Raw genomic sequence first — 10,300 nt, 5'->3', positions numbered from 1 at the left:
GAGGCAGTGAATTTACCTGAGGATCCCGAGGACCAGCTCTGTGAATGGAGGGAGGAGGCACTTGTGATGGGCCAGAAGGAGGGTTTGGTGCAGGAGGCAGAGCAGAGAAACAAATCCCAGGAGGAATTCTTGCTGCTGGTGTTATCTCCCAGAGCATGCAGGCACAAGAAGGGGCGTGACCAAGTCAGGGAATTGAGACGCAGCAGTCGCTTGCAGCTTTCACGAAACTGATTGAGGGCGGCTGACTGAGCGGAGTGCTGATTGATTCCAGCTGGCAACCTGCTATAAATTCTGCAGCTTCATTTGGGATGGGCTGCTGGAGACAACTCATCAACAGTCTCAATACCTCCCTCTGTGATTCCTTGGACTTGGGACCTTTGGGATCTGGTGAGTGACCTTGATTGCAGGGAATATGGGTTGGACTTGGTACTCAGCAATGATTTGTTCTCTTGTGCTTCTTTACAGGTGCTGGATGAAACCTCATGCCTGCCTGGAGGAAGCGTGTAACCAGAGACATCTCTTTGCCTGCTATTACATCATAAATTACAGACGGCTCATTGACTGTGGCGGGATTACGACAGTATTGGAGGCATTGGTAGATAAATTGCAGAGGGAGGAATTTCATCAGTGTCTGCCTGGTTTAGGGGTTTTGTTACAGGTTTAAGGTTAGTACTCCCACTCCGCCGTCTCTTATCTTGCTTTCTGAGATGGTCCACTCTCCCCGGTGTTTCCTGTGGGCACCATGCCTCCTAAGCAGGCAAAGGGAAAGAGCGGTGGTGCTCTATCTGGCTGCCTAAGAGGCCTGCAGTGCCACAGCTCTCCTCCTTTGAGGATGAAGATGATTGAAGATGATTTGGGGGACTTCTGTGCTCTTATTGCCAGGATGGAGATGTTAGAAAAAACTAAAAAAACAGGGCAATAAAAAGGATTAGGGAGTCATAAGAACATAAGAACAGCCCTGCTGGATCAGGCCCAAGGCCCATCTAGTCCAGCATCCTGTTTCACACAGTGGCCCACCAGATGCTGCTGGAGGTCTACAGGCAGGAGTTGAGGGCATGCCCTCTCTCCTGCTGTTACTCCCCTGCAACTGGTACTCAGAGGGATATAGGGCCCTTCCTGTAGGGGATGAATGGCAGTTCAGTCTCCAAATAGCAGAGCAAAACCAGTTTGGTGAGAAAGCAGCAAAGCAAGAGGTCTTGAGACAGTTCTCTAGGATCGAAGAACAACAAGGATTTATTTAAGAAGTGCAAACAATTTTTTTTCAAAGCCTGCAGCTAAATTTCAGCTGTAGCTCATGGCTGAAGAGACAGACCAAAACAAACAGCCATCTCTGGAGGGTCGTGGTGGACAGCTCATTGAAACTGTCGACTCAGTGTATGGTAGCTGTGAAAAATGCTAATTCCATGCTAGGGATAACTAGGGGTAATGGGATCATTAGGCAGGGTGCTGCATGGCAGCACTTCACTGCACCCAACCCCCAGAGCTACCAGCAGAAACCGGTGCTCATCTGGGCAGGTGATCCATCCGCCAAGGGAAAGGTCGGAGATTGTCTTCGGGGAGGGTGAGTAAAAACCCCTTTCCCCGCAGACTCCTCCAGAGCTCTTCTCACTGATTGTGAGAAAAACTCCATTGTCTTTTTATTAAGCTTGTAATGGACTAAAATATCCCAACTTCTTGAAAATAGCTAAATTTGTGACGTAATTCACAAATTGCTAAAATGAACGTTAAGTATTTCCCCTCAAAAGTCTATTTTTATTGACTTGCTTCAAAATAAGGTTTTGCAAACCAGATCAGAAGAAACTCATTTTGAATACTCCTTTGCCCATGAAATGCTTGGTTGTCTTTAAATCTTAAAAAATTGGGGTAACTCCATATATGACATACTGCTGTCCTGTTTGAAATCAAATTGGTGGCTTTTTCTTCTGTAGTGTATAGACACACACTATACAAGGTATATACACTGTCGTGTATAGACATACACTATAGTTCATACCAGGGGTGTAGCTAAGGGAGAGGGGGCCTGTGTTCACCCCTCTCCCTGGCAGCCCCTCCGAGTGAAGGAGATAATGGAGAAAATAGGGAGGGGTGGAGCTGGGGCACCCTCAGGAACTGGAGGGCCCAAGTTCTTTGAACCCATCTGCTCAATTATAACTATGCCCTTGGTTCTTTCGCTTTTTGCTTAAATGAAATGTGGTTCATAGAGGAGATCAAACTGGACTGCTTGCTGCTGTGATAGATATGAAAAAGTTATTTGAATTTGCTTCTGAGTTTACATACGTATTGAGGATTGGAGTGCATGTGGCTCAAAGTCTACATACATATGTATGTGTTATAGACACATTAATTTTATTATGACATATATCCTGTTCAAAGAGTTCAGGGTAGTGTACATAATCCACCCCCACCACCACTTTTATCCTCCCAACAATCCTGTGAGGCAGGTTTGGAGGAGAGAGAGAGAGAGAGTGTGTCTCACCTAAAGTCCTGCAGCAGGTTTCATGATGGATTGGGGAATGCCAGCCCCCCAATCCTAGTCTTAACAGTCCAGTTATTAGACTACATTGGTTCTAAACTGTGTGGCTATTGATTGCAGGAGAAACCTGATGTAGGAGTAAAGGAGATACATTTTTAGTGGTGAAATAAACTAGTGGGGAGGAGAGTGTTGGATACCTTTAGAGAGGATGAAATGGTTTAATTATCAAAATGTGGGGAGGCTGTGGGCCTCCGGCAGGCCCTGTGGGCCCAAGCCCTAGATCTTTTAAATACCTAGCAACACCTTTGCAAGAGAAAGAGGAAGTGGGAAGAGTGGCAGGATTGTCCATGCAAAATCTGGTATCAGTAGGAATGTTCAGAATTTCTTCTAAAAAAAATTTTTTTTAATGCCCTGAGTGTGTTTTGGTGTAAAAAGTAGTGCATTAAGATAATTTAAATGGCAAGGCCAGGGGTGGGGGGAAAATGGGAATGAGAGAAGTGAGGGAAGACAGAAAGTGGTGTGAGGTGGGTGCGAGGTGACAGAAGGTGGCATAAGACAACGTGGAGCACCCCAGAGGTTCCCTGGAATCCAATCTGGCCCACCACCAGATTTGAGTTTGACACCTGGCATAGTGCATTTGCAAGAGAGAGAGAAAATCCCCAATATTTTTATATATATGGGCAGGGGCAGAATTCCCATTGTACCCTCTGTAACTTCCTCATGGATCTGCCCCCGCTGACAAAAGGAAGTACTTTTTCACACAGCACATACTTAATCTATGGAATTCTCTGCCATAAGAGGTGGTGATGGCCGCTAGCTTGTATGACTTTAAAAGGGGCTTAGACAAAGTCATGGAGGACTAGTATCGATGGCTACTAGTCTGGTGGCTATAGACCACCTCCAGCCTCAGGAGCACAATGCCTCTCAATACCAGTTGCAGGGGAGCAACAGCAGGAGAGAGGGCATGTCCTCACCTCTTGCCTGTGTCTTCCCAGAGGCATCTGGTGGGCCACTGTGTGAATCAGGATGCTCGACTAGATAGCCCTTGGGTCTGATCCAGCAGGGCTGTTCTTATGTTTTTATAACAGTTATTATGTTATATTATTGTTATGTTCTTATGTTATTTTGGCATGCATGTAACTATTTGGTAAGACCATGACCTGTAAAGTTCTGCTAAGTAGAGAAGAGAATCTTAACATTCCCCAATACCTCTGGTGCAGATGGGTGAATCTATAAGGATTTTAAAAACAACCACCTTATAAAGTGGTAACATTTTACATCATGGTATATGATTACTTCATAAATAGTTACCGATTCTTAGAATATGTTGGATATTAAAATGTGTTAACTATCACACTCCGTGGCTATGCTTTGCTCAAGTGGAAGAAATTAGCATCAAATGGGTGTAGACCAACAGCAATATTACTCTTAAAGTGTTTCAGGAAAGCTGGCTGCAGTGTGGATGCACTGGTAAGGACAAAGGAGAGTAGACACTTATTCTTGAAAACAAAGTGTTACTTTATTGAGGGGTAATAGGGATACAGAATGTGAAAAGAGGGTGGTTAATCTTGAGGCATTTTACCAGGATTTAGTACTGGGAAGGGAATGAGTCTTGAGGGTGAAAGGAAGAGGAAAATGAAAGGAGTTTGTTATAGCTTCCTGCACCTAACTGTGGGTCCGGCTCTCTGGTGCCATAAGCATGAGGCAAGCTATGAGGTGTGTCCAGATGGCAAGGGGCACAGAGTCTGATGGCAGGGTACATGGGCAGCAAGGATGGCGTGTGGTGACTAAAGGCAGGCAGCACAATGCCACTTTTGAGGGTTAATAGGCAAAACATATCCTGAGGTATGACTGAGAAGCTTTGATTGAGGATAAAGAGCTTCCTTGAGGAATTTTTAGGATGGTAGGCTCCAAATAAGGGATGACTATCTAGTACTACTACTTCAAATATTTATATACCGCTCTTCAACAAAATTCTCAAAGTGATTTACATAGACAAATAAATAATACATAAATAAGATGGCCTCCCGTCCCCAAAGATCTCACAATCTAAAAAGAAACACAAGGTAGACACCAGCAACAGCCACTGGAGGGATGCTGTGCTGGGGTTGGATAGGGCCAGTTGCTCTCCCCCTGCTAAATATAAGATAATCACCACTTGTAAAGGTGTCTCTTTGCTCAGTTAGCAGGATTGTGCTTGGGGTGGCTCCCCTGTATGCTCCTTAAACAAAGTAAGATTCATAAATGAGATTGCTTAGGGCAGGGATGTCAAATTCTAATTGGGTCATAGGCTGATTTGATTCCAGTGCACCTCTGGGGGCCTGCACAAAGCTTTACGCTACCTTCTTGCACCCTCTTCTCACCGCCTTCTGTCTCCTTCCTTTCCACCCTCTTTCTCTTACTCTCTTCCTTTCTTCTTCTTCATAATGCCCCAATTCACATCTGGCAGTGGTGGAAACAAGGCTTGATCACTAGCCAAACAGTGGCTAACTCAGTCCTTTTTGTGGTGGCCATGTAGGATTTGGAATCGAAACGAAACGCAACTACTTCAACGAATTCAGTGGGCTTTGTTGAGGCAATTGGTTACATAGGCAAAGATGCCAATCAATCAAGCCAAGCAAGGCAATCAATCAATTTCCCAAATGGAGTGTAGTTAAATCATTTCGTGGCTAAAACCATTTCTCAGCTAGCTTAGGTGTTGTGTGCATGTTTTCTCAGTGACTGTTCTGGCTAATACAAAACATCAAAGCAAGCATGGAGAGAGAAAGGAAAAGGGAGGGAAAGGAGGAGGAGGGGAAGACAGTCGGAGGATGGCAGAGTGCTGGTTAATAGGAGAGGCTGAGAGAAAGGAAAGATTTGCTGTTGGAGAATCATATTACTGGATTTTGTAGTGGGTATTGGATATGGGCGGTGCTGGAGTGCGGGGCTAGTGTTCAAAGCTTACTATCATCCCCTCAGGTATTTTTTTTAAATTTACATTTATATTCTGCTTTCCTCCAAGGAGCCCAGAGCAGTGTACATAGTTAAGTTTCTCCTCACAACAACCCTGTGAAGTAGGTTAGGCTGAGAGAGAAGTGACTGGCCCAGAGTCACCCAGCAAGTATCAGGGCTGAATGGGGATTTGAACTCTGATCTCCCCAGTCCTAGTCCAGCACTCTAACCACTACACCACTCTGGTGCAAAAGTCACCCCGGTCCCTCACCACGTGGCACGGATTGCCAGCCACTTCTTGTCCATTGCAGGAGTGGAACCCTTGCTTTGGTTCCGCAGCCATGGCAACAGGTTCTCATATGGGCTTGGGTAGCACTGCTCTGCGCTTGCTCTGCTTTCATGTTCAAAAGGGGCTTCCCTTCTCACACCTTTTCCAGGTCTCTAATCCAGATCTACTGTCAGAGGGAGGTGCTACCATCTTCCTCATGTCTCCAGGAAATATCAACAACCTCTTATCACAGGATCTCTTTTATGCTATATATGGGCCAAGGCAGAGGCGTATCTAGGGAAAATAGTGCCTAGGGCAAGCATTGAAATTACGCCCCCTGTCCAAACATCTGACACCCATCTTTCAGATAACTTTACCATAATATCAGCGGAAAAATACAAGTCTGAAGGTCACATACAAGTCACATATCTGAATATGTGTACAGTGACTTATATTATTTTTTAAAAAGAAAATTACCTGTAGCCCCTTTGGGGGGCTTCCTAAAGGCTGGGGGGGGGGGTCTGCAAAGGTTTCCCCTCCCCCCTGCTGGCCTCTAGGGCCTCACAGGGACCATTTAAGCATGTGCAGTGACCATTTTTAAAAATATTTTTTTCCAAAAAATTGCAGCTGAAAACAAAATGGCCACCATGAATGCTCAAATGGCCTCTGTGAGGCCTGGTATGGCCTATGGCCTCACAGAGGCCATTTGAGCATGCGCGGTGGCCATTTTGTTTTCAGCAGCCTTAAAAAAAAAATTTAAGAAGTGGCGCCCCCTTCAAGTGGTGCCTGGGGCACGTACCCTGCCTGCCCCACCCTAGATACGCCCCTGGGCCGAGGATCCGGGGTGTGAGGGTCGTATCAGACACCATTTGCTGGATCAAACAGAACTGTTTCTCTCTCAGTGTACTCAAAATATTCCTGTCTCCCCAGGGGTGACAGTTCTGTGGCCAGCTGTTGAAGAAGACTTGAGGTGCCTTTTTGGTCCCAGGAAATTGTTAGTAAGATAAGATGCACAGAAATCAGCTTTTATTTTCATGTGTATAAATGCTGTACCCCTAAAGTATGTAGGTACCATTATCTATGTGTTACTTCCTAAGGTCTAAATATGATTATTCTCAGCATATGTGGTTTCAAAGCGGATATCATGATTACATTTGGCGTACTAGAAATGCATAAACACAGTCAGAGTGGGGATGGACAAGCTTTTTCCCCTTGGTCAAGCCTTGAACAGAGAATAAACAATTTCATACAGTTTCTTGTGCTCAGCATAGTTAAATTCACACTTCAGTTACTAAATGATCTTTCAATATGGCAGAGTCAGACACTGGCCTAGGTTTGGGCTTTTGAACTCGCAATGCCGGAACAAGTTCAGCAAGGGTGCTCACAACACTCCTCTCTTCCTCCTTCCCTTGTCCTTCCATTTAAACTGACTGAACTACTTGTTATATCACAATATGCTCCGAGAAAGTAACAAATGTAAATGAAAATAAATTTTATCTGTTATTGTTCTCAACATATTTTTAACACTCAATAATCAGATCAGAAGAGCAGAAGCTCTCTTCTTCCCTCCTTTCACCTCTTCCTTCCCAATCCCTTGCTCTTGCAGAGGCCTGAATGCCTAGTCTGCTGCCCTCTGCTTGGAGAAGAGAGCTGGTCTTGTGGTAGCAAGCATGACTTGTCCCCATAGCTAAGCAGGGCCTGCCCTGGTTGCATTTGAATGGGAGACCACACGTGAGCACTGCAAAATATTCCCCTCAGGGGATGAAGCCGCTCTGGGAAGAGCAGAAGGTTTCAAGTTCCCTCCCTGGCTTCTCCAAGATAGGAGAGGAGGAGGAGAGCTGGTCTTATGGTAGCAAGCATGACTTGTCCCCATAGCTAAGCAGGGTCTGCCCTGGTTGCATATGAATGGGAGACTTGATGTGTGAGCACTGCAAGATATTCCCCTCAGGGGATGGAGCCGCTCTGGGAAGAGCATCTAGGTTCCAAGTTCCTTCCCTGGCTTCTCCAAGATAGGGCTGAGAGAGATTCCTGCCTGCAGCCTTGGAGAAGCTGCTGCCAGTCTGTGAAGACAATACTGAATTAGATAGACCAATGGTCTGACTCAGTATATGGCAGTTTCCTATGTTCCTATAGGGCTGAGAGAGATTCCTGCCTGCAACCTTGGAGAAGCCGCTGCTAGTCTGTGGATACTGAGCTAGATAGACCTCATAGGAACAACATAGGACCATTGTCTGACTCAGTATATGGGAGTTTCCTATGTTCCTATGTTGTTCCTATGAGGTTGCTTTTGGTCTACTGTCGCTTTGGAGCAAAGCGAGGTGGCGGGGAGGGAGGAAAAATGGCACGTTCTGCTGTGCTTTGAAGCAGTGGTAGACCTCTGAGTAGAAGCTGGCAGAATGGGAACATAGAGGGGTAGCAGGGAGGGGAAAACACGATGGGGAGGGAAGCAGTGGCTTGTTAGGAGCTGGACTGCTGAGCGCTAAATTCTGGAGCTGGCCAGCGGGCCGGCAGTTTGATGCCCTGGGGCTTAGGCAATGGCCTGAATAGTGAGAGGAGGTGGCACATCACACAATCTGGCATTTACTCCCTTATTCTGATAGTGGATGGGAGGAGACAAGATGCGAAGTTTTGTTTAGCCTTGAAACTCCTTATCATTGTACATGGGAGGGAGAGGTTGCATTCCTTTCCCTTTTGTCTCTTTTTAGCTCTAATTTGGGTCTGCCTGCATCTATCTCTGTCTATTATCAGAGAGAGTCCATTTGCAGTCATTTGCAAAATGACCTGAAAGGCACCATAGGGAAACAACTTGCCAGAATAACTATTTGGAATGCAGCCAGCATTTCTCTTCTGAACAAGCTAAAGAAAGAAAATGGCTAAGTTTGAGAGGTACACTGAAGTACCCCAAAATGGTGCAGTGAGCATGGCTAATAACATGGGCCAACACCGGGTCTGTTTGGAAGATATCTTAATGGCCCATGTGATTAGGAAGGGGAAGCAACTTCCAGAGATGGGGACGTCCCAAAGTTCTCCAGGCATGTCCTGTGTGTGTGTGTGTGCATGTGCTATTCATCTGACTGCCTCCAGAGGAGCATTATAAAAAGGGGACACTTGGATGAAGAGCACCTACCCCATGCAATATAGAGAAATGCTGATAAGGTTTCAGGACATCCTCGAAGGACCTTGTGACTGACATATGCTGGCATGTCCCTTTCCTAATTGTGAGGGCTGGTAAGGTATCGTCCAAATCAATCCATAGACAATATTTATCAGGTACTATTTTATCATATGTGTAACTACTTGGTGAGCTGGGGTAATGGCTTGCCAAGTGATAAGAACAATCTTGTCACTCTCAAGCGCTATTCTGACTTTCATTTCCATGAGTTGAATGAGCAGATGGAGAGAGAGTGGGATTATGCTGAATGACCCCACCTCTGATCTCTGTCTGTTCTTCTAAAGATGAGAATGGGTGTCCAACTGTACTTGTGTTCTGGAACCTTGATTGTGCCAAGGTTCCTGACTGTACATATAGACATACCCTTGCACAAATGTGTCACACGTGTTCTGAACGTTAAAATACCATAGTGTAGAGCTTTCCTTTGCTTCTGCTTCCCCACCAATGGCTTCAGAGTAGGTTAAAGGGGAGTGGGGAGGATTTTGCACTTACTTCTCCTGCCACCTCTATGAGCTCAGCACCAGCCTCTGGACTTGTCTGTGGGTCTCTGAGAGCTGCACCTTCACCTCTACCGTCAGCCCTGCTCACTGCCCTCATCACTAAAGTAAAGTTGTGTTGTCAAGTCGGTGTCGACTCCTGGCAATCACAGAGCCATGTGGTTTTCTTTGGTAGAATACAGGAGGGGTTTACCATTGACCTCTTGCTCCCGAGGCAAGTTACTTCCTTCCCCACCACCATTAGGTGGCTTGCCCTCATCGCTAGCCGCCTCCTTACAAAGTAGTGCCTAGCATTTATGTGGGGAGCATGATTGTGCCTAGCATTTGTTGATCATGCCAGCTGGCCCTACATGCTCCCCATTGGAAGTTCAATCAGCATGAGGCAGGATGGGGGGAAGGTGAAATAATGTTATAAGCAACGTATCACCAATGAATAGGGAGAAGTAGAGATGTGGTAAAACTTACTTCATCAGCTAGCACCAGGATGCTACAGCTGACCGGCTTTCCAAGTGGTTTCATGAACACCATAGAAAGTAATTATTTGGTTAAATGGTTGTCTTTCTTCATCCACTTCCAGCAAGAGTGCTAGCTGCTTCTTCTCACAGGTCAGAAGCTGAAGTTCAAGAAAGCATTATAGCCCCATGCAGACATATCTTTATACCCTTCTACCTTTGGACTGAGAATACAAATAAAGAAGGTAGTACTTTCCATGCGGTGTATGTCAGTGAGTTTCTGAGCGAGGGGGTAGTAATCTTTTTTTTCAAGAGCTTTTAGATGATATTCCAAATAATTTCTTATAATTTAAAAGCCTTTTAAAGAATAGGCTTCTCTTCCAATAATTGACAGCCAAGACAATACCAGAGGGGTAGGCAAAGTGGAGAGAGGCGGAGGTGTAGATTGCTCTCTATAAAAGCCTTTAAATTATGTTGTCAAAAATTATAACAACACTTTTTTTCACA

General features: G+C 45.5%; 1 long non-coding RNA gene across 1 annotated transcript; it reads left to right on the top strand.

Annotated features, from left to right (window-relative positions):
- The first annotated feature begins 326 nt into the window (after positions 1 to 326).
- LOC128349713 (uncharacterized) lies at positions 327 to 6,774 on the top strand. The gene is made up of 3 exons (XR_008318936.1): positions 327 to 387; positions 466 to 665; positions 6,603 to 6,774. It is a non-coding gene; the product is annotated as an uncharacterized LOC128349713 (long non-coding RNA).
- The last annotated feature ends 3,526 nt before the right edge of the window (positions 6,775 to 10,300 follow it).

The sequence above is a fragment of the Hemicordylus capensis genome, chromosome 3, assembly GCF_027244095.1.
Source record: "Hemicordylus capensis ecotype Gifberg chromosome 3, rHemCap1.1.pri, whole genome shotgun sequence".
Classification (NCBI taxonomy): Eukaryota; Metazoa; Chordata; class Lepidosauria; order Squamata; family Cordylidae; genus Hemicordylus; species Hemicordylus capensis.
The sequence above is the reverse complement of the archived record's forward strand: the minus strand, read 5'-3'. Positions and strand labels throughout refer to the sequence as shown.